Source organism: Chanodichthys erythropterus, chromosome 3 (genome assembly GCF_024489055.1).
Source record: "Chanodichthys erythropterus isolate Z2021 chromosome 3, ASM2448905v1, whole genome shotgun sequence".
Lineage (NCBI taxonomy): Eukaryota > Metazoa > Chordata > Actinopteri > Cypriniformes > Xenocyprididae > Chanodichthys > Chanodichthys erythropterus.
Window position 1 is genome coordinate 62415750 of NC_090223.1, and position 26241 is coordinate 62441990.

At 38.0% G+C, this 26241-nt stretch overlaps 2 pseudogenes; both read right to left on the reverse strand.

Annotated features, from left to right (window-relative positions):
* The window catches only part of LOC137007702 (uncharacterized), a 1237067-nt pseudogene that overhangs the window by 1074034 nt on the left and 136792 nt on the right, over positions 1-26241 (reverse strand).
* The window catches only part of LOC137014234 (NACHT, LRR and PYD domains-containing protein 3-like), a 29738-nt pseudogene continuing 16956 nt past the window's right edge, over positions 13460-26241 (reverse strand).

The window sequence follows — 26241 nt, forward strand, 5'->3', positions numbered from 1 at the left end:
CGTCCACTTCATGAAGTGGAACACAATTAAAAATGGTGGCAGGGATTCCCCCGAGGGGAAGTGTTTATGGAAGTTCGCGAGTGCATGTCTAAAACTGGAGTGGAACGCAGCCTAACATGTTTGGTACTTTGTGGCATATTGAAATGTGTGAAGCATGCCATTTCCTGTTGCCAGCTGGTGGCGCTACGTATATTGTATATTGTCATAAAGATGTCTTTAGGAAGGACTCAGGCTTTGTCAAGCCACCACGGACACACCCTTCAATGAAAACTCAAGATCTTTGCAGAGTAACATCGCTAAGCCCTTAAGATTAGACTGACCATATATGATGTGGGTTTTGGATGAATCTCTATGAGGAGTTAATCACAGTGTAAAACGTCTCAGGTTACGTATGTAACCATGGTTCCCTGAGAACAGGGAACGAGAGTGCATTGGAATACGCAATGGGGAATGTCACGTGACCCAGGTGTCTGAAAGCCAACTATCTAACAACTCCAATCCCTATTGGCCGGCGACAGCCTATGACGTAATATGGTGCGACCCGGAGTAGAGGAGCGCCTGGAGAAACAGTCAGCAGCTATCGTCTTGGGGGACTCTTCTGCAGGCAGGCAACCCAAAGCATGGCAAGGAAACACAGTCTCGTTCCCTGTTCTCAGGGAACCATGGTTACATACGTAACCTGAGACGTTTTACACTGTGATTAACTCCTGTAAGCCTTGGCCACAAGCGTGGACGAGAACTTACAGGCCTTGGACGGGAGCTTGGGATCACTGCGCCACGTAGAAGCGCTCGGAGGACATAATTGCATCGCAACCGAGCGTTCCACAGGGGGAACCCCAGCATACCCTCTGGCTGCTCCGCCGTCGAGAAAGGTGAAGGCGGAGGAGGCAGCAGAACGGTTTCGGGCAGGTAAAGGTGCCCTCCACAAACTGGCAACCTCCTCATGCACCTCCGGGAAGAAAGGAACCGGAAGGGGGCCCTGGCGTTCACCAGAGCGTGCAGCCCCTAGGAACCAATCATCCAGCCTCGAGCGCTCAGGACGGGGTGGAGGATTCCACTCCAACTCAATGCTCTCGGCTGCCCGGGGCAAGCATGGCCGTCAGCTCAGGATCTGACTCGGACAACGCTGCTCTCCCAGACGGAGGCACCGCAGGCGAGTCTTCAGCTCTCAGGGGAAACAGGCAAGGCAGGAACGCTGGAATCCGCTGAGATGCGCCGTCACACCAGTACTGCAGAGACTCGCTGAAAACACTCCGGTGAAGGCACGATGCGCTCGGCTCCGAAGCGAAAGCTTGAATGCGAGTTGCTCGCGCTGCTCCTTATATACCCACTGTGTGGGGCAGGGCTTGCGCATGCAAATTCCGCAGACCAAGATACTCTTCGTATCATTGGCTCGTTTTGTTAACACTCGAAGGTGTTTGGGCTCTCGGGCGAGACCCCATTCGTCAGTCTCTGACGTAACGTCTCTGTTCCCTCCTTCAGGGAACGAGGGTTACATACGTAACCTAGACGTTTTCAATCAGCTGAACAAGTTCTTAAGTTTGAATGGATACTTTGACAACTTTCAATCTGGTTTCCGACCGCATCACAGCACAGAGACAGCACTCATAAAGATAATAAATGATATTCGCCTAAACACAGATTCAGGTAAATTATCAGTGCTGGTTCTACTCGACCTCAGTGCTGCGTTTGACACTGTCGATCACAACATTCTTCTTGACAGGCTGAAAAACTGGGTTGGGCTTTCTGGGATGGTCCTTAAATGGTTCAGGTCATACTTAGAAGGGAGAGGTTATTATGTGAGTATCGGTGACCATAAGTCTGAGTGGAGATCCATGACATGCGGAGTCCCTCAAGGTTCAATACTTGCACCCCTCCTGTTCAACCTATATATGCTGCCACTGAGCCAAATAATGAGAAAGAACCAAATTGCATATCACAGCTATGCAGACGACACACAGCTGTACTTAGCCCTATCGCCTAACGATTACAGCCCAATTGACTCCCTGTGCCAATGCATTGATGAAGTCAACAGTTGGATGTGCCAAAACTTTCTTCAGTTAAACAAAGATAAAACTGAAGTCATTGCATTTGGAAACAAAGATGAAGTTATCAAGGTGAACGCATACCTTCACTCTAGGGGTCAAACAACTAAAAATCAAGTCAGGAATCTTGGTGTGATTTTGGAGTCAGACCTGAGTTTCAGTAGCCATGTAAAGACAATAACTAAATCAGCATATTATCATCTCAAAAATATTGCAAGAATTAGATTCTTTGTCTCCAGTAAAGACTTAGAGAAACTTCATGCTTTCATCACCAGCAGGCTGGATTATTGTAATGGGCTCCTCACTGGTCTTCCCAAAAAGACCATAAGACAGCTGCAGCTCGTACAGAACGCTGCTGCCAGGATTCTGAGCAGAACCAGAAAACATGAACACATCACACCAGTCCTCAGGTCCTTGCACTGGCTTCCAGTTGCATTTAGAATTGATTTTAAAGTACTGTTACTTGTTTATAAATCACTCAATGGTCTAGGACCTCAATGGATTGCAGATATGCTCATAGAATATAAACCTAACAGATCACTCAGATCATCAGGATCAAGTCACTTAGAAATACCAAGGGTTCACTCAAAGCAAGGAGAGTCTGCTTTTAGCTGTTACGCCAGCCGCAGCTGGAACCAGCTTCCAGAAGAGATCAGGTGTGCTCCAACAGTAGCCACATTCAAATCCAGACTCAAGACACATCTTTTTATCTATGCATTTGCTGACTGAGCACTGTGCTATGTCCGAACTGTGCATTTTATTTTATACGTATTATCTTTTTATTCTTTTAATTCCTTTTCCTGTTTTTATTTCATTTTTAATGTATTTTAAATCTTTTATGTATCATCCTGATTCTGACTTTTAATACATTTTAAATATTGCTGTCTGGTTGAAAGAGCTGGGAGAATTAGGAAGAAAGTGATTAGGTTAAAAATTTGGTAAATTTGGATAAGGGGACAAACCATGGGGAAATTTGAACTGTGGTGCATGGTTAAGATATTTCTGGATTACAGTCAGGACACTTTCCAAAGGGGGAAATTTCCAAAGGGGAAATCTGAACTGCGTTGCATAGGTAAGATATCTCCGGAAGGGGGATTAGGGCTGTGTGGTGCAGTTTGAGGTGTCTTGGCAAAAGGGGAGATTGAAACTTTGTTTAACAGGTAGCAGTCCTGTTGTGTGAGGAAGATCCATTCAGATCCTCTCTGATGGATAGATCCGTTTAGATCCACTCTGACGGACAAAAACAACAACAAAAAACTCTCCAAGACTTCCTAGCTCTTCTATCCAAATAGCAAAATTCTCTGTTTTTACTGTTATTTCTATTCCTTATGTTCTGTTTTTATTCTTCTTCTTTATGTAAAGCACTTTGAATTACCATTGTGTATTAAATTGCCTTCCCTTGCCTAACAACAGGAAGAGGGAAGATGCTGGTTTTATACCTTGGTATTAATTGGAAGATTTCACAGACAGGGCTTAGCTTAAGATATGACTAGTCCTTACTTCTATTATGATATTTATTAATTAATGATGATGATTATTATTATTATTATTATTATCTTAAGATGTCAGTGAAAGTTATTTTAAGTTAAAGGGATAATTCAACTAAAAATGAAATTTACTCACCCTCGATTCTAAACCTGTAAACATTTCTTTGCTGAAGACAAAAGAAGATATTTTGAAGACCCATTGACTTCCACAGTAGCCTGGAAGTTTCTAGTATGCCACGTAAGAAGCTGATTAGCTGGTTCAGGTGAGCTAAACTCTGTAGGACAGTGCAGGCCTCCAGGAGCAGGACTGGACACCCCTGGACTAGGCTGTTAGTCACCAAAACTGACAGAATTAATAATTAGTGAATTATACACACTATTTGTTGACACTTGAGTGATTCACAATGTATTTCCATATTTCGTGTTTCTGCAGAAGTCAGTCATGTGGGCAAAATCATGAGGGTGAGCAAATAAATCTCATTCTTCATTGTTCATTTAAGCAACAGAGCAGAATACCGTTAATCTTTAGATACTTAAGTTATGTTTTAACAGCGGGGGGGGCAAGCACTTTTTCACACAGGGCCATGTGGGTTTGGATTTTATTTTCCCTTCATAATAAAAACCTTCATTTAAAAACTGCATGTTGTGTTTACTTGTGATATATTTGATTCATATTTAAATTTGTTTGATGATTTGAAACATTAAAGTGTGACAAACATGGGGAAAAAAAAAAAAAAATCACTTTTTCACACCACTGTATTTAGTGACATGGTTTTAAAGCTATATGCTATCCTGTTTGTTGGCCTTAAAACATCTTAAAAATGCACATATGTACACCAGGGAAATCTACATTTTCTAGGGAAACATGCCCCCGTACCCCCCAAACAAACAAAATTTTCTGACCTCGGTAATCATGAAACCCTGCGTACGGCCGGCTTATAATCTATCAAATGAAATCTGAGGTAAACGTGTATTATATGGAGTTTCTTTTGTGTCTTTTTTATTCAAACAAACATATTGTGTTTGAGAGTAAAACTAATTATTCTGTAATTAAAAAATATATATATTGCAAAAAAAGTCTTCTTAAGGCTCAAAAATAAAGAAGTTGATAACAGAATTATTTGCAGTGCGTGTAAATCTTTGAAAACCTTTATTTTTCCTTGTGCACTTCGAGAACTTTTCATCCCAAACCCACACATTTTGCTCTCTTTTCTGCTGTCTTTTTTACGGGTCAAAATATTTTGCTTGCGAGGTGAATAGGTTTGTAAGCTGAAAAGTTTTGCAAGTTGAAAAGTTTTGCGAATTGAAAAGTTTTGTTTGCCCGTGAAGCTGTAGCTCAGTGGGCGGTCTCTACCAACCAGGATGAAAGGCATTTTTCTATTGGTCACCCTCGATTGAAGTGACAAGTTGGCCACGCCCACTACGGTTTCCCGCCGCTGCTGCTGCCACCGAGAAGATAAGAGAAGCGAGAATGGCGAGCAACAGGTCGTTTACTGGGTAAGATAACTAATTTAATATCATAAACGCAAGTGAACTGAATGATTCTCTCTTCTTATGCTGTCCCATTTAAATACTTAACGTTGGCTAGACCAGTCTGTAGTTAGTGTTACCGTTGACTAGATTTTATTAACGTTAGCCAACACTAGCAGCCAGAGCCACCATTAGTAACGTTTGCCGTGTGGTCGATGTCCAGTGTTGCTAGCTGAGCTGACATTCATAATCACATTTGGATTTTCTCAGCGTAAAGGTTGAGAGGCACTATTTTCGATGTTCGTAGAGTTGGGCCTAGGTTCTGGGGTAAAAATATAGGCGTCCCGCGTGACGTCACGCCATTTGGAGCATAATAGAGACATTTATGTTAATCTAACATTAATAATGATAAGAAATTACTTTAAGAAATGCATTGGAGGGGAACGTAATCGGCGACAGGTGAAATAATTCTTTGACATGGTAAAAAATAATGAATGGTTTGTTTTTGTTGGTTTGTTTAGCATATGTTGTCGCCGATTACGACCCCCTCCAGTGTATTTCTTAAAGTAATTATGACCATTTGCGCTCTGTCTCACTGCCTGTATCCACTTTTATGTCCTTAAACATTCATTTTTTGGGATCGACAGCTTATAAAAACTTATTTCTGGGTTTTTTAGCTTGTTAGCTGTACACCTTGTCACACAGCAGCTTTTAGAAATTGTTCTTTTTTTTGTAATAAGTCAGAAAAGACAAAGAGGCAGCCTCACGCAATACAAAGTCAATGGAGACGGTTGGATTGTTTTCCCCCCGGTGGGCGTGGTCTTCAGATTATGACGCGTGTCGCTCTGTCTCTATTCTGAAAACTCTGGATCAAACATTGAGTTGATAGATTATTTAGCACAAGTGCATTGAGTCTGTTAACGAAACTGCATGTCTCTAGAACTCCAAAAGTTTCATAGTACCTTTAAGTAAAGAAATAACAGTGATTGTAATTTGTGATCAATTAACTGAATTTTGATTTAGTCAAAAACTGAGTGCACAGTTAAAATATATATGCTTCTGAATTTTATGTATTTGTTACATCAGCTAATTTTGTTTTTAAATGTTGTTTCTCTTTGCAGGACTACACAATGGCAGATTTTGCATAGGTCTGTGGATAGACTTGGTTGCATTGTTAATAGGCATCCCATTGACTTTGAATATCTCCAATTTGTTTGCTGTCAGGAGTTACAGCTTGTTCGAGCTGGAGCATCATATATAGACATACCCCAGGGTGTGGTGGATGCTCTAGAACAGTTAAATGAAGTTATTGCCAATTATCTTTCAAAGAGTGTTGTCCCTCCACTGTTGGACAATGTAGCTGTACCTGAATGGAGTGGAAGTGTGGGGCGTCCCCGACTAAACATACAAAAAGAAACTCTCCAAGATTTGCTCAGCATGCACTTACCTCTGGCCTCTTTGGCTGAAGTGCATGGCATTTCAAGATCAACCTTATACAGGCGAATGAAAGAGGAAAGTCTGTCGGTTAGGAGCAACTATTCTGATCTTTCTGATCATGAACTTGATCAGAAGGTTAGATCTATAAAGGGAAAAACACCTCATGCGGGATACAGGCTGGTGAAAGGGTCTCTACAAGCAATGGGACATCGAGTTACATGGAGAAGAGTAAAAATGTCTTTGCAACGTGTGGATGGTGCAGGGGTGCTTTCAAGGATGATCCAGCTGTCATGCGTCGCAAGACGTACATACTCTGTTCCTGCTCCTTTGTCTCTTGTCCATATAGACACGAATCATAAGTTGATAAGGTAATTTTTAATACTTTTATTTTTAATTAAATGTTAATCATAGCTTTACCATACGTTTGTCTTGTGTAATTTGTGATGTTGATGTTATATCGCTAAATCTCATTATACATACCAAAAGTTTGGGATCTGTAGATTTTTTAAAAATATATTTTAGAAAAAAGTCTCTTGGCCTCATCAAAGCTGAATTTATTTGATCCAAAATACAGTTAAAACAATATTATTGTGAAATTATTACAATGTAAAATAACTTTTTTCTATGTGAATATATAGTAGTGTAATTTATTCCTGTGAACAAAGCAGAATTTTCAGCATCATTACTCCAGTCTTCAGTGTCACATGATACTTCAGAAATCATTATGAGTCGATGCTCAAGAAAAATTTCTTATCATTATTAATGTTGAAAACTTTTATGTACAAATTTGTTTCAGTATTCTTTGATGAATAGAAAGTTCAAAAGAACAGTTAATTTGAAATAAAATCTTTTGTAACATTATACACTACTGTTCAAAAAAAGAAATTAATATTAATACACGGCAATGATGCATAAAATTTATCAAAATTGACAGTAAAGACATTTATAATGTAAAAAATATTTATATTTTAAATTGTCAAAGTATTTCACAATATTACTGTTTTTGCTATATTTTGGATCAAAGAAATGCAGAAGAGACTGATCATCAAATTCTTTTTTTTTTATGTGTGATTACTGGCTTTTTTTATAGGTACAACATAGTGATTTTTGGGGCTGTTGATGGCTTTTCAAGGAAGGTGCATATTTATTAATCAACCCTTCATCATTTCTCTTGTATATCTTGCATATCAATATTATGCTGTTGTGTCCAACTCCTGGACAGATCTTTTACCTGGATGTTGCTGGGAATAACAAAGCCAAAACAGCTTTTGGGTTTTTCATGGATGGAGTAGAAAAAAATGGATGGCCATCAAGGTATGCACATTATACAGATTGATTTCTCACAAATTCTTTACAAAAATGGTCCCACTGATAATTAGGGATCTTATGACTACAGTTTTAAACATTTCATAAGGTATCCAGAAAAAGAGCCACATTATGTTACAAACCTTTTCTTTCAAAGGAACATTGTTAATAAAAGATCTGTATAAGATCCTTTTTCATATAAAAACTGTTTTTACCCTTTTTACAGATTTACTGTGAGCATAAATATTGTGAAGAAAAAGGTTTTTTGTAAGATACTCTTTTTACAGATTACTCATAGTACCCAGTCATAATCAGGTACTGGAACTGCCCGTGCTATAAAGATTGTTTGAGCCGAGTTTGGTGATGTGACTATCATGGATGTGCACATCACAATATCGATGATAAAACAATACACTGGGCAGCCCTAGGTTGTAGATTTAAGGCTCTTGACTTGGAACCAACACACATAATACTTCTAATAATCAAAAACTGCTCTTTCTGACTGTTTTAGAGTACGAGCAGACCAAGGGGTAGAGAACGTAGACATTGCTCGGTGCATGTTTACTGTGCGAGGAACTGGCCGTGGCAGCTTTATTGCTGGCAAAAGTGTGCATAACCAGAGGTAATTAAATAGAGCATGGTTAATGTATTTTTCTTATACTTTTTTTTTTTTGCACTTTTTTTATTTTTTATGTAAACCTTTTAAAATGCTTTGCCGTTAAATCAACACCTTACACTTTTCTCTGCCTTAGAGTGGAACGGCTATGGAGAGATGTTTGGACTGCTGTAACATCAAGTTACTACAATGTTCTCCACAGCTTGGAAGAGGAGGGATTAATTGACCTGTCTAATGCTGTTCACCTATTCTGTGTGAGATATGTTTTCATCCCCAGAATACACACAGATTTGCAGCATTTCATAGAGATGTGGAACTGTCATCCCTTGCGAATGGAGGGAAATTTGTCACCGAATCAGCTTTGGAATATTGGGATGTTGTAAGCACCTGTGTCAGAGCCTGATTTTGCAGAGGTATGCATTACTTAAGATAGATAAAACATACTGCCTTATGGTACACTGTAAACCCTAATGCTCAAAATACTTAATTCGTTTGAGTAGGACAAACTTAAATTAAACAAATTAGTTCAGTTAAATTAACAGTTATGAGTATTTAAAACTTTCTTTTACTTTTGAGTTCACAGCACTGACATATTTCAAGTAAACTAAACTGTTTTAGTTGCAGCAGATTTCTAATTCCCAGCATGCTTTGCATCAGACTGTATAAATGCTGAAATTAAGTGTTATTTTGTGTGTTTTTGCATAAGATTGACATAGGGAGACATAAGTTAGTGTTTAATGTTGTGTTATGTTGGGATTGACAGGGGGTTCTGTTATGTTAGTTTTGTAGGGTTACCATTCTGGTGAAGAGTAGACCGTGTGGTTAGGTTGAGGATGGGCTGCAAAATTTTTAAGACCACATATACTGTATGTTGTTTGATTATATACATGCAAGTATATATTGACAGTCTCTTTGATAATTATAATAGCATGTGTTTTTTGCTAACTAACATTTAACCAAGATTGGAATGTGATGTTTATGTAAATTAACTATATGTACTTGATTGGGGCAAGGCTGAGAACTGTGGGAGCGAAGGAATGCCAGTGATGTGATTGTTAATGAGAGACACCTGTGCACCACACTAGCATTGCTCCACTTCCATGGCTCTCGGCCCCGCCCCACTTGTCACAAAAAAATTAAGTTCTACTAACTTAAAAAATAAGTTAGTTAACTTAAATGTTTTGAGGTAATAAGTTTCCTCAAATGTTTTGAGTATTCTGAACTTATTGAGTTTTACAGTGTACTTTGTAAGGTGATTGTTCTTGTAATCAATGCCTGTCACTCCCTCCCACCCAGATTTTGCAAGCAGAGGAATTATTCTTCCAGAATCCACAGAGTGTTGACTCTGAACATGGAGTCATTGTCCCAGAGATACCTTGCCCCCTGTCACCTGAAGATTTTGCTACTTTACAGAATCAAGTGAACCCCAGCGTTGAGTCCACTTGTTTTGGCTATGACATCTACGTACAAGCATGTCAATTAACTTTAAATCTAATGTTATAAATATATAAAGCCTAGGCGTGTTCGTTTATGCTTTCTCTCCATTGCGATTTGAACTCTCTGTAGTGAACTGAGCTCTTTGTAGTGGAACGAGTTTTCTGTAGCGGACTGATTTATTGTTTGTGCGCTATGTACAATGTGATAAATATAAACATTCTTATTTTACTGGATCTAGTGGCTTTGGCTTTTATGTGAATAAAAATCCAGTAATTTTTCTCTTCCAAATATTGTTTGTCATGTTCTTCCACCTCACTTCACATCCAGCAGCATATTAATATATAAATGTTACGGTACATTCCCTACTTTTAAAGTTCGTAACAGTATATGTATGAAAAAAGGGCTCCTGCTGTATGGTTTGTCTTAAATGTAATTTATTAAGTTGATTTTAATTTAAGTATTTTGCCTTAATGAGAAAAAAACGACAAATTATGCAATAAGAAACTTATTTTTTTTTTATTAGAACTTGTTTGTGGCTCCCACAAGAAATTGGCTGATATATTTGATTTTTTTTTTTTAAATGTACACCAAATACAAATTTATATTAAATTATATTAAATTCTGTTGTTGATTACTCACCCTCTTGTTGTTCAGAACACAAATGAATATGTTTTTATTGAAGTCTGAGATATTTCTGTCCCTCCATTGACAGCAACACAACTACCACTTTGACGTTTCAGAAAGACTGCAAAATATCCATTTTCAAAATAAATATCCAAAATTTCATATCCCCAATTGAGTAGTTTACTCCAATTGGTAAAAGTGGATTAGTTTTTTTATCTCTTTATTAACTTTTTGAAGCGTTCAAAGTGGTAGTTGTGTAGCTGTCAATGGAGGGAAAGAAATCTCTCAGATTTCAATGAAAACATTCATTTGTGTTCCGAAGATGAACGAAGTCTTGCAGGTTTGAAAAAACATGAAGTTGAGTTTTAAACCTCATTGATTTTTATTATGTGGACAAAAACAGTTGAAACTTTCTTCAAAATATCTTTTCTCCTGCAGAAGACTTAAAAGTTTGGAATACCACCCTCATGGCATACCAAACTTTTCTTTCATCAATGATTTAGAAGGAATTGTTTGAATATAAAGTTAACCCAAAATCCAATGGCAAGACACATACTTGAACAGCTCATTGTCCAGATCATTGAGGGAGTACTTCGGTGTTTTTCCTTTCTTCGCATCACCTTCAAAGAGACGTTTTTCAATGCCAGAAACCATTGCTAAATCCATTAAAAAAAGATTAAATATCATTAGGCTAGGTGGTTAGGGGCATTGAAAAAAAACAGTACAACTGTGATATTTCAGATACAGACTGTATTTTTAGAATAATGAAATCTAGGAATATTTTTTTTTAATTTTACATGTCAACTAAATGTATGATTAAAGCAAACTACCCACTGGACAGAAATTCTTTCCTCAGTGCCCCTGTGTCAACTCCTGGCTCTCCCAGGAAGATGATTTTCAAGGGATTGACTGGGCTTCCCATTTTTTGTCTTTAGATCAAGAGAAAATACTCAGCAATGATGTTGACTTATGAATTTGCACATGGTTTGTCTTAAAGCATATTAAAAACACCACACAGACATATAAACAACATTAAAAACTTTAGCTCTTCACACTAAGACAATCCAAACTAACTCAAACGAAAGCACTTGTTTCTTACTTGAACGAATGCTCTCTTACCAGAAAGTGTTTCAGGCCCTGTTGACGTCTTCAGGGTCTTGTCATTTTCATTAAAAAAAATAATGTGATAATTAAAAGAAATTGTGGTTTAGTGTTTGATAGAAAAGATTTCACTTATAAAACCAAGAGATATATTTTCCTCTTTTATTTAAAGAAAAATGTGTACAATTTTGAGGCTTGATTTGAGGAACAAAATAAGCGAATAAAACTATGGAAAGAAGGCTACCCTTTTATTTTAAGAGAATTATTTCAATTATATGGCTTTATTTATTGACACCATTTGAAAGTGAACCTATGCTGGTCCAGAAATTACAACTTTTTAAACGTTTAACTATTATCTTGCAGTTTAGACTCTAAGTTGCAAGTGTATTATTATTTTATTATAATTGTTTCATTTATTCATATCTGAGTGTACCTTCACCTCGTGATACAGTTAAGACGTGTGTGGAAATTGCTGCTTTGTGACTGAGGACGTTTAAATAGTTGAGGCCCTGTTATAAAACACATAACCGTATTACTTTAATTTACCATGAATAGTTAGTATGTTACTACCTTAAAAGTTGAAACCAGTAACGATGTTTCTTTTGATAACTGATGATAATGGCGCTCTGCTCTGGTCTTCTTCACAAAGTGGTGGCGGCGCGCGCGACCAAGTGTAGCAGTGACAGTGTAGCTGCACAGCCCCCTCTGTTGGTGAATATAATCACTACACCATTGCTCTGATAATAACCAACAGGCTGCTGTGTGTTGGTCGGGCTTTTTTTCAATGTATTAGCATGTTATTTTGAACGAGCTATAAAATGGAGACATTTCCGAGAACAGCTCCAGTCAGGGGACGGAGCACCAAAAACCGAGACTGTCCCCAGAAAACGGGGACGTCTGGTGACCCTAGTACATGCGGCAATCCTGACAAAACATGACGACATTTTCGTGATCAAACACAAGCCATTCACGACCCGTCAGCCATTTGGCATTCAATTTTCTTTTCTTCGTTTCTCTATCGATATCCTCATCCCCTCCCCAGAAATCTGTCCCAACCACTGCCGCATTTAGTTTAATCTTAACTTTTTCCTTTATAAACTAACTCCCTCCTCCTCTGGCTCCGTTCGTTCTTCTTCCTTGTGTTTTCAGATGGACGATCCGTTCGTTTCCATGGTTTTTTGCGCTGGTTTCACTGCAAACAGCGCGCAGCCAATGGGCGTCTGAAACGTCATCGCGTAGCATTACGGCACAGTGTTCATGGGAAATGTAGGAAGTGCTGCCAGGGGGATAAACGACCGAGAACAGAGCCTCATGCATCACCAGCCAAACTGGCTAGTAAGTTTTTATTAACACCCGCCAAAATGAATTTTAGAACCCTGGTTACAACAGTAAATGTTTTCCTACACACTGATATGAATAAAATACTTCAAATGATAATTGAAAGGATTATTATTATCGCTTCAGTGACAGCAGTGTTCGGAGTTTGTATTTAACAAACTATAAATGTCTTTTATAGTAATTCGCTTAAACTCTTTAAATGTCTGAATCCTGAAGTAAACATGATGTGGTAGAAAACACTGAACAGTTACTGTGATATGAACAGCACTGAGCACGTCGTTTCTCGGCTCAACGCCAGCAGCGCGTTTGAATTGATCAGTGACGCGCTGAACGCTCTGATCGCACGGCTGTGATCGCACGCGTCAAAGGGTTCGAGTCTCGTGACGGGGTGAAACAAGCTGAAACTGCACCGGACCTGGACTCAGAAGATTTGCGAATCAATCACTCGCTTGATGTGCTCCACGTGTGTCCTGACCAATGGCGTTTTTAACTCGATTGACAAATGGATAAAGAAAAGCAATTGGCCAATGCTTTATAAAAATGATTTATTAATGTACGTTTTAAAACATGAATCAAATAAACAGTTTTAAGTTTGTGTATTTATTCATACATGTAAAAATGTCAATTTCTGTTTGAAGGATCATATTTCACACATTCATCATCCAATCATAAATCAGATATGAATTGAGCACAAACCCTAGAGGAACATCACATGACTGATGACAGTCACATGTTCTTCATCAATTTATTGTGTCGTGATATTTCAGTATTAATGTAATGAAGAGAATCTCTAACATCTGATTCAAAGCATTATGGGTAGAGTCTCTCTGTTCTGATTCATCATCAGCTCAAAGCATTATGGGTAGAGTCTCTCTGTTCTGATTCATCATCAGCTCAAAGCATTATGGGTAGAGTCTCTCTGTTCTGATTCATCTTCAGCTCAAAGCATTATGGGTAGAGTCTGTTCTGATTCATCATCAGCTCAAAGCATTATGGGTAGAGTCTCTCTGTACTGATTCATCATCAGCTCAAAGCATTATGGGTAGAGTCTCTGTTCTGATTCATCATCAGCTCAAAGCATTATGGGTAGAGTCTCTCTGTTCTGATTCATCATCAGCTCAAAGCATTATGGGTAGAGTCTCTGTTCTGATTCATCATCAGCTCAAAGCATTATGGGTAGAGTCTCTCTGTTCTGATTCATCATCAGCTCAAAGCATTATGGGTAGAGTCTCTGTTCTGATTCATCATCAGCTCAAAGGATTATGGGTAGAGTCTCTGTTCTGATATATCATCAGCTCAAAGCATTATGGGTAGAGTCTCACTGTTCTGATTCATCAACACAGTTTCACTGATGATCCATATATATAAATCCCAATCCCAGGATAGAGTGGTTGAGTGAATGTGGTCTGGACTGTGTGGATGAGGATCATTGTGTCTCCAGAGACGCTGTAGAAGGACAGAGTTCCTGCACTGTGATCCACATACACTCCTACTCTACTGTGATTCTCCTCATTCACTGTTCTACTGATGATGGCCTTTACAGGGAGACGAGTCTCTATCTTATTGTGTTTGAATGAGTAACTGGAGGAAGAGCAGATCAAACTCCAGGACTGATCATTAGATCCAAACACACACTCATTACCCTGTCCCTTCCTGCTGATGCTCTTATATGACACTGATGTAAACACACCATGATATCCACTCCACTCAATCTCCCAGTAACAGCGTCGATCACTCACACTCTCTCTACACAACACCTCAGGCCACACATCAAATCTGTCTGGATGATCAGGATACGACTGAAGTCTGTAAGTGTTAGTAATCACTGTGTTCCTCTCAGACAGACGGAGGTATTTATTCACTGTGTTTGGATCCGCAGTGAGCCGATGGGAATCTGATGGAGATAAAACACATCACAATCAGGAATCATCAATCTGTCCATCTTTTAATCTACACTGTAAACATGATTTCTGCTGCTTGTTAAATGAACTTCATTAAAATGAGTTAAAGCACACAATTACTGCACATTCTGTCCTGATTTAATTGAGTAAATCCAGTTAAACACATCAAACTGAAGTTCACTTCATCATTTGTGTTGAACGAACTGAAACTGGACAGTTCCCAGCATGCTTTGCTCTGGTCTGGATCTATTCCAGAATCTTGAGTTCAGATCTGACGAGTTCATGTAGGATTTGTCTCAGATCTGAACTTGATTTAGGATCTTCTCCTCTCTCACAGAATCTCATCTGTAGTTGTGAATCTTAAAGCCTCCATCAGTTCGGTGATCGACTCTCAGGTCTGTTACCAAGAGCAGCTGCTGTGAAGAAACGCTCCAGATTAAAATGTAGGATCAAAACAGGTGTGCTTTAATGAAGTTTGATCAAAGCCTGTCACTGTATTTCATGAGTCTGTCATTATTCATTTCAGGGGCGCCTGCAGGATTTTATCGCACAGAACTTCAAATTGAAATAATTTAGTGGTTTGACAGTGAACACTCTCAAGCCAAGTACCCTTAAGACCTTTGTTAATCTTCGGAACACAAATTAAGAAATCCAATGGCTCAGTGAGGCCTGCATAGGGAGCAATGACATTTCCTCGAAAAATGAGTAATAAATGACAGAATTTTCATTTTTGGGTGAACTAACCCTTTAAGAGGGAAAATTGACAGGCTTGTGCTGCGGTTACATGGCTGTTTTGCCCGCGACAGTCAGGATTCTTTGTCTGCTGATCAATCTGGTAGGCCTGTCGTCCCGAAACAAATAAAGCTGGTCCATTCATTCTCTTGCGGTGCACCATATGTGAGACATAGTGGGAGGAAATCCGGCAGTCACGTTTTACATTCACCTGGCTTCAAACGGCTGCTAAAGACAACTGCCCCCGATACAATTTGCCTTGCCGTCAATACTTTTCCCAGGATGCGCTCCTGAAACTGTATTTTAAAGTTCACGAACAGCTGCCACAGAAGCTTTCTCAGATAACACACTTCACGACCTCGTCTGATCTATAGGAACCCTACATCACTCTCACCATTCATTTTATTGATGGCTGGAGCTGAAATCCACTTGTCTGCAAACCAGTTAACTTACTCTCTGAATAAACACACCGGGGAGATCATCGCAGATGTTTCGTGGAATTAGAGAGCTGAGCAACAGGTTTGCATCGCAGCTGATAACAGGAGCATGCACGTGCTGGGTGCTTGAGAACCTGCCCCTTTGTCAAAGCAAAATTTCCTCTAATTTTTTTGTAATAACATGACCTTTTTAATGCCTGCCCATGCCCAATCTAAATATTAGTAAAATTTATGAATAATAATTTAGCCGTAAATAAAATGACCCACATGATGACCTTTCACCTGACGACGACGACGGGACGATTCCTCACACTGCATGCGCATTTTTTAATATTTTCAACACCGCGGCAGCTGGTAAGTGGTGTTTCATTCTCAGCGAAGTGATTTTGATGTTTATTTACTTATTATTATTTTACAAGAACGATGTGATGTGAGAACATGCAGATATGTTGTTTATATTGCTGTGTGTAGTCTGTAGTGTAGAAGTAACGTTAGCGTGCTGTTTGAGGGAGAAAAGTTTCTAATCCCAGAGTTATTATTAGGTGGAAAGAAAATATTTTTTTAACTTTTAAACTTAAAACTGTCTTTCCCATTCTGTTTCTTTTTCAAAACTGCATCACAGCATTTGCTGCCATATCAATACATAATCATCCATATCGATTAGGGGTCGACCGATTATCGGCGTGGCCGATTATCGGCGCCGATATTAAGCATTTTTATTGTTATCGGCATCGGCCATCTTCAAAACCGATTTGCCGATAAAACCATTTTATTTTGAAATGCGCGATCTGGCACTGATCCAGCCACCTCAGTCAGAGCGCACCGCTCTGTGGCCTAGCCTAAGCCCCGCCCATCGTCCGTCTGATTTGTTGGGAGTCACGAGCCTGGCCAATCAATACGGCTGGCGCGGCTGGAAAATGTTCCGCTCTCACACCGAAAGCACAGGAGCTGCTTCACTGATCATCATCACACATCAATAAGTTATCTCCCGAAGGTAAGAATGCAGTAAACGTTCCTGAAGTTGCAATAAATCACTACACTGAAGTTGCAAAACACCTAAATATAATCGATTTATGATGACAAGCCCCGTTCAGTTATTATACTGTGAATTCCCGGTCAATGTCCGTCATTGCAGTGATATGCTTTAACGGATCATCACATCAGTGCTGAGAAAACCTACTTCTCTCACCATTCGGCCAACTTAACGTTATATTGTGAATAGATTATCAACATGAATGAATTCACTCACGTCTGCTGCGGTTTTTTTTTTGTGTTGTTCACATAGCTTCACTGAACAGCGTCCGTTCCGTTAGGGCTCTTAGTCAAAAAAATTGCGCATATTTGGAGAAATATTGCTTTATTCTAACATGATTGCAAAATAATTTATCATACAGATTCAGAATTACCATTATGCAATTTTGAAGAGCTGAAAGGGCATCAAGCGCGAGCTCTGACGCCCTGACGTGACGCGAGCTCCCTATTCCTGATTTAGTTATCTCCGCGGCCGCGCTCTCTCATTTGACTCAGAGAGATTACATTTATTTTCCATTATTTGTTCATTTGTTGCTGTTTAAATTTGCTTTAAGTTTTACTTTGTTTATAGAATGCTGCTGATGGATGCAAGTTTTACTTTGTTTACAGAATGCTGCTGATGGATGCTCCCAGCACTTTTTATGTTTGTTGTTATTATTAATATTAATGTTGTTCTTATGAACAGTTCTCAGAATTAAAGATGTGTTAAAATAATTTAAAGAGAGTCTTTGTCAGAGGCTTTTTTATTCTTAATTTTGACATTAATTTTCATTTTTACACTAGACACATATCTGTTCAAAATATCGGTTATCGGTCTCCTTGATCTGTAATAATCGGTATCGGCATCGGCCCTGAAAAATGCATATCGGTCGATCCCTAATATCGATACGCGAATCAGCAAGGAATGCATCACAATATATTGCTGTATTGATATTTTGAGCAGCGCTATTTAAAGCCTTGTTCCATGTGCCCCTTTTATACTTTTGAGCACCTGCCCCTCCAAAGGTCTCTGCACGGCCCTGAACAGGAGCAATATTGTGAAAGCGCTGAACTGAAGTGTTCAAGGCTGCAGTGTTTCAGGCATCGCCTTCATCTTGCTCTTGGTGTTTTACTATGATAGGATCATGTGTGGATTTGTCCTGTGTATGTTGCTGTGTACTTTAGTAAATATGCAGGTCAAGGCAGTTGGTTTAGGTTTTTTGGCATCTCCATGTGGTCCTATTCAGTATTGTAACTGGACTGGTCTAAAATGTAAACAAGCTCTTTGCTGTTGCACACACTATACACTGTGAATTCTCAAACGTGTTTTGCTGTGATTTTTTTATGGTGCTTTGAAGTACATAAATGTATGTATTATATGAAATCATGGCATTTGATTATTTGGTGTCCTTTTGGAGTCTGCAAGTGTCCTTTTATGGAAAGACACCTAAATTTACCTTGAAAAAAGCTGAAAAATACAGTTTTGTGAAAATCACACTTCAATCTGATGGTTTACTTTGCTGGATATAGACAATGATGGCAAAATGGACATGTTAAACAAGATAAATGGTATATGCTTAATTTGACCATAAGTGTGCAATTAATCATAATTATAATATAATATATTATTATATTATATATTTGCAACTTTGCAGCAACGCAAAGTTGATTCTGAGGTAGTTTCATCTAATATTTTATGTTTTTTAAAATGTTGTTGATTTAAGTAGCAAATGAGAATCGATTAAATTAATGTTTGTATTTTCAGACAAAGGTCTTCTTAATGATTTTCAGTTTTGTTCAAGGTAATTCAAGTTTTTCCAATAAGGGAAGAATATGTAAAAGTATGGTATTTGGGGTAAAAATCGCAGCTGCTGTTGGGGCAAAAAGCACAATAATTAAGATGATAAAACATAGTTTGCTGACTTTTCCATTTCTTGACGTGACATGGTTCGAGTGAGATGCCGAATATCATATATCAAATTTGGTTTTCCATATACCCATATTTATAATGAAACAGTCATATTTAAAAAATATTATATTAATCATATAATAAAATTGTTATTTTTTGTTACTACATTAATTTAATCTGCTTTGACACAATCTGAATTGTAAAAAGCGCTCTATAAATAAAGGTGTCTTGACTTTACTGCTATAAATCTATAAAAAATATTATGGGATCTCCTTCAATGCTTTCAGAATCTTTACTTTTTAAAGTAATTTTGTTTCTGTATTTTTAAAATATATTTTTATATTAACAGAGGCCTATTTTAATGACAGTATATTTATTGAACAGAAATGAATTCTGTTTATCAAAATAAACAGAAAATAGTTTGCTAAAGTGATTCTTTTGAACAAGTATTTACTTACACATTATTAAAAACTTTATTTTAGCTAAAGTATTTGTATGAACACTGTGTTCATTTTACCCCATGTGTGTCCTCACCACCTCATACATTTATAAGATTTTTAAACAAAATTAACCACATTTATGATTTATTTTCACACAAAATCTGCTGCTCCATCAATGTTCAGTACAAGCATATATATTTTTCCTGTAATCATACACTTTGAGAGTAGTGAAAAGCACATTTTTTCTTAAGATGTGCCTTTACCCCATTGTACCCTATGTGTGTTTGTGTGTGTGTGTGTGTGTGTGTGTGTGTGTGTGTGTGTGTGTGTGTGTGTGTGTGTGTGTAGAAATACATTTGCACAGTCCTGCTGTAATCCTGAACTCTCCTCCATGATCCAACCTGCAACAAAAACATAGTGTCAGTAAATACACATTTAATCAGTAAACGCGCACGCACACGCACACACACACACACACACACACACACACACACACACACACAGGTTTGGTTTTGTGAATTGTGGGTCATTCCATAGGCGTAATAGTTTTTATACTGTACAAAACGTATTTTCTATCACCCTACACTACCCCTACCCCTAAACCTACCCATCACAGGAAACTGTGCACACATTTACTTTCTCACAAAAACTCATTCTGTATGATTTATAAGCCTTTTGAAAAGTGGGGACATGGGTAATGTCCTCATAAGTCACCTCTCCTTGTAATACATATGTCATACCCATGTCATTATACACATTTGTGTCCTGATATGTCACAAAAACATGTACACACACACAGACACACACAAAGCATTGTACATTATTATCAGTGTAAAATTATATTTGTGTATGACTAACCCCAGCACACACCAGAGAAAACACTTTGCAGGTCCTATGCTGAGAGAGAGCCTACTAACCTACCTCTTCAGTAAGGTCAATAGCTTTTATTAAGGCAGCATTTTATTTTGGTCAGTAACGGTAACGCCGTTTTAACGGGAGAAAAAGTAATTTGTTTGATTACTCGTTGCTGAAAAAAGAAATGGCGTTACTAACGCTGTTAATTTATAATGCCAGTATTCCCATCACTGACCATTATAAAGCTTAGAAGAGCCAGGTTATTTTTAAATATAACTCCAATTGTGTTTGTCTGAAAGAAGATACACCTAGGATGGTTTGAAGGGTGAGTAATTCATGGGATAATTTTTTTATTTTTGAATGAACTATCCCTTTAATTGACAATAATGACCCTGGAATGAGTTCCTTAATTTTATAATTAATGAGTAACATTAAACAGTCTGTGTAAATACACATTTAAATGCTACTTCAAATGCAGCTTCTGTTCCACCTTTGCAGTGCAGGGCTTTTGTCAATGACACATTTTTAGTGGTAACAGTCTATAGTCTATTGGATTCTGATTAATTTAAGTAATTGGTTAAATTTAAGTATTTAACATAAAACACAACACAGGTAATCATAAAAATTGCACTTATGAAGGTAAAAAAAAAGGCCTCTGGAAATCAATTGCAAGCAGCCCCTTAATGGAAAAGTTAATGTATGACCCTGGCATAGGGTAAGGTCTGGCAGTTGTAGTTTGTACTCCCACCAGGTTCACACATACTCTGTCTGCAGTGTGTATGCGGCACATATTTTTCCAGTGCCCATATTAACAGGTTAGAGCACTTGGATCCAGTCCAGCAATGCATTTCAGGAGCGTTGCATCTGCAGCAGTGCAGCGATCGTTCACGCACAAGTCTATTTTTGCTGTGCTACACGTGCTGACTTAAAGCGACAGTGCTTTGTTCATGCTCAAAATGAACACAGATTGATATCAGAATGTAGTAACCTCACCATAAATGCATTTAATTCAATTATACTACTGTTTTTCACAGTCATCTTTTTACTTTAAGCCTGGGGTAAATCAAAGAAAAGCAAAACACTTGCCATGAGTAGCAAAAATATCTAATGTGGTCAAAATTATATTAAAAGGGTTTTTTATGTGAAATGCACTGCACATTTTGTTATATTATGTCAAGGCGAGGGCCTTACATCTCCACAAAAAGTGATAATCACGTGACAGGCTGGTGTCTGAGAACTACATGAAACAAGGCTGCACAATAAATGACACTCAGTTAATTATTGAAGTATAGAAACATAAAGTTCTGCATGACCAGTGGGACTTTTTATATAGCCTAAGATTTAAATGCTAAAGAAAAGGCATGGGAGGCGATAGAACGATAGAAAATGTTTGCGATAGAACAATTTAATCTAAGGTAATGTTTAAATGTTTTTTTCCACGTGCTTGAGCATCGTAATATGTAGATCTTTGGCTATATATAATCAATTGAATATTATGTTGTTTATATTTATTGTGTTTAAATATGAACAAGTCCATGACACAGAATCTGCGGATCAGTAGCGCACTACAAATGCTTAATATGTGAAAGCACAATGGCGCATACTTCTTCTGAAACATACGTATTACAACACACAACACATACACACTGCAGAACGAAGTACGTGTGAATGTGGCATTAGGTGTAAATTGCAGAAAGGAAAAAATAAACTTGAATGTTTTTGGGGAATACAAATAGGGATGTTTGATGGTTATCCAATGAGATTAATGATAAATATGAGGTAAAGCTATTTTAAAATCTTCTTAGTTACCAAATTTATAAACTCAGACATTTTTGCTGTGGCTCCTAGGGAGTGATTGGGGGTTCGGTGCCTCAAGTGTACCTAATTTCCTGCAGGTATTAAGAATCAAACCCGAAAACATCGGGGTTACCAGTCATGCCCTAATGGTGGCAAAGCTGGTGAACAATAGCAGAGACGCCTCAGTAACCCAGTGAGTAGCCAACTGGAATGAGCAATGTCATGTTAGAGTTTTAATGTTTTATATTTTGACCATTTAAAATCCCTGTAAAGTCAATTCTGAGAATTCTTTCTAAACACTTTATAAATGTTACAAATGCATTGCTGAAACACATTACAAAGACTGTAAATTGTGCAATGCTTAATTGTGAAGTTAGAGCGTTAAACAGTTTTTCACCAAGTCTCTGTTCAGGATTTTTTGGGCGGAGCTAAAACGGGGGTCTGATGACGCACTTGGACCCCCGAGCATAGCCCCACCCCTAACACTATATAACTGTCGATGACGCACTGAGCGTGGGTGGCGCTACAGCAGCTCACCCGCTCAATCTCGAGTGTCATTAGTTATACAGCCCTTTGCACATTTAGCTAAATGTAATGCCTTTGTCACGCAAATGCATATTACATGGTTGTTAAAATATACAATACAGCTCGGTCTCCTTATTTAAATTTCATAAAACGATGATACGAAGGATTCTAAAGTGATCGTTCTACACCAGATATTTTTACAAACTTTCATCAGACAGCTGGGATTCACAGATAATCCGCTGTTTTTGGTGAATGTGACTGAACAGACCTCGGCCCCCCTCCCGCCTCGGCCTTCCTACCATCCCACCGACAACCATAGGCCAACACCCGATGATAGATATGATAAGGAGCCGGACAGTCTCTCCCGTCTCGCGGCGCAGTCATTTGTCGACTCGACAGCAGTCGGCAGTTCGTGCTCACCAATGAATGTTGCCGTGTGTGCTTATAAGTAGGTAGTCCACAGTAACTCCACTACATTTGCAACCCTCTAACATGATTCTTTTCATATGCATCTCTCATCAACTGACTTGTCTAATGTGTCAAAAATACTGATGCTGCATCAGTATGTTTGACACATTAGACAAGTCAGTTGATGAGATGGCAGCTCTCGCGAGTGGGTGTGGTTTCAGCGCCGACAGCGGACACGCCCCCAGCGTTTGAGAGCAGAGAGCGCTGCCTATTTTTTTGAGATTTTGATGACTTATTTCATTTACTTGCAGATATTTTTAATCATTCAAATTTGGCTGGGTGGTTAATAACACATTTTTCTGCCATGTGAGAAACTCAGAACACATACTTTGAAATGACTTTACAGGGACTTTAATACTTTCCTGCTTCAAATGTTTGTAATTTATTTAGGGGTGACCCTGAATAGTTGACGATTCGATGCTTCGATAGGAGGAGCCTGATTCGACTACCAATCTCACAGTCGACTCTTCGCAGAGGTGTTATGAGAAGAGATATGGGGGTGCTCAATATCTGATTTTACATAGACCTACCAGTTTTCTCCTAATAAGTTAATATATAGCCTATTATGATAATGCTATAAATAAAACATGAAAATAATGAATCTTTTATTAAATAATTTTAATGTGCGTGAAAAAATCCAACCACCCCTGTGACCGATTTAAGTTTCACTTCCATGATCTGTGACCGACAGAGGAGCATCTTGGCATCAGGGATTAAATCTTTAACAATGTCTGGGATAAGAATATCTAAAGTGTAGAATTGGATGCACTTTGGAATGGTAAAAGATGACCCAAAAAAGTGCGGTGCACTTCTGCTGTCCAGTGTTAACGAGCAGATTAGCTGTCTGTTTGAAAAGACTCAAACGGACACAGGCAGTGAAAGACTGGATTTTTTCGATCAGGTAGGGGAAAAGTGATTTCAAAACATTTCAGACAGTTCTAATTTGATTTTTGGATGCTGTGAATTTTTAGTTAAAAAGACTCCAGTTTAGCATTTATAAACAATATATTGTCTCTGCAGTTAAAAAGAAAAGTTGACAATTCTGGCTATACTTTCATTATTTTAATAATTTAATCATTTTAATTTATTTATTAGAATGGTATATTCTGTTCTGATTAAATTCTGTAAATTAATTTTTGATTGTTTTTCAGTGCATCAGTGTTGCGCTGTAGAGTTAAAGCTTGTTCGCACAGGCAATTTAGCCGATTTAATTTGAATTGCCGACATGTGAAATGTATATCCATCTGGAGTGTGGCCTTTCTGCAGTTATTTATATAGGCATATATATTTTATAATCCAAAATGTTTTTTATTCATTTTCTATGTTTGTGTGGTGTTCTGTAGTGGCTGTGAATGTTTATCCACATTGCCTGTCATTTTAGTAAAAAAACAAAACAAAAAAAACAGTCTGAATGTAGCCTTTGATTAGTAAAAAGATGTTGAATCGCTGTTGGTCGGAGATCAACATTGTTTCGATGTGAACATTTAGTGAATCTACAGTGAATAGCAGGAGTTCATCACTAATGCTCAATCATCACTCAGTCATTTAAGTCTTATTAGCTTCAAGACTGTTTAGTGTTACTTTTTTACTCTCTGTAGACTGGACTCATATAGACTCAGAGCAAGTGATAATTTAACACTGAGGACTTTACTGTGCTCCTTTACTGCCATGCAATTCTCTAATTTATTTTTGTATGTATTATTATTATATTACATATGTTTATTAGATTTTTTCACTCTTCATGCTTAACATACTTGAGTTTGTCCAGTCTGTAGTTTGGATTGTTGAGTGTATCAGTGAGTTGCTTCACTCCTAAGTCTCCTGGGTGATTGTAGCTCAGATCCAGCTCTCTCAGGTGTGAGGGGTTTGAACTCAGAGCTGAAGACACATAACCACAGCCTTCCTCTGTCACCATACAGCCAGACAACCTACAAACACACAACAACAATCCACATCACATTAGTTTAGCAGTCAGATGTCACTAGCACAGTCATTTGGGTGGCAGCTGTTATTTTCTGTAGTTTCTGTCACAAAAGTAACAAAAGTGAAGTCAATAGAAACATTTATACTTCAGTAAAGTAGAAATATACTTAAAACAGGAATAAAGTATTTCTACATTGTCACTGGATGCCAGTGGTTGTTTTTAAATGATCTCACTGTCATTTCATAAAAAAATCATTGTGTGTATTATCAGGAAGAAAGAAATATTCCCCCAAAACATTGGACATTATATCTTGCATTTAAATGGAAAGTAAATAAGGCATTTGATCTCAACCAGACAACAGTGGCACAATACTGCTCCTTTCACTACAAAGAATATAAAAATAACATTTAAAAACAACATTTCTAACTTTGATACTGAAAAATTATGGTGCTTGCAGATTCTCTCTCTCACACACACACTTTAAAACACAACAATGAAATGTTCACTTTCAGGCCAAGAAGCTGTCAAATCAAAAACGCACTGCCAATCAAAAACTTGCTGTCAACCCCACCCACATGAGGGATTTCTACCAGTATGGCACAGTGAATTATTTTTTCCAATTTCAAAGAGTTTTTTCATTAATATATAATTTATATTTTTTATACATTTATTGAAAAGTTAAGTTCAAAATATTTGGCACAAATCTAATTCCATATTAGTCAAGTAACTGAGTGCAGCTGAGACACCAAGACACCAACTTTACAGGCAATGTAGGGATGCAGAACATGAACACAGAGCAGAGTATTTGCAGAAAAGGAAACAGGACTGTGCCAAAGATATTGAGACAAAAAAAGAAAAAGAAAATGAAAGACAGAAGAGATCTCAATGCAAGGCACAGAGAGACTGTCAGCAAAGATACAAAGACTCAGAACAGAAATAATAATAATCAGGTGTAGTGCTGATGTAAATGTGTGGATCATCCGCCTAACATTGATACCCCAATCCATGACTCCTACTAATCTGACCAAGGCGTAGCATATAAATACTGAATAATAATACTAAGGGCCTAAAACAGACCCTTGAGGGACTCCATGGCAGAGTTGGTTTTGAAGAGATCAAAAGTGATTAGTAATCTTAAGAGTGACCCCTAGTGTCGGTTTGACACAACGTTGAATATGACTGACAGAGAGGGAACTGTCATTTACAGACAGTGCATTTTGAAATTGTTTTCTTGTGGTTTACAATGCTGCTGCTGTCAGACCCAATACAGTTTGTTGCTTCATCTTTCAATATCAGTTTCTTTCCAAACTTTCCATTACATCGTGCCTCATTTACAAAAAAATCTACAGTCAAATGCACCGAACAAACATGTAATCATCTAA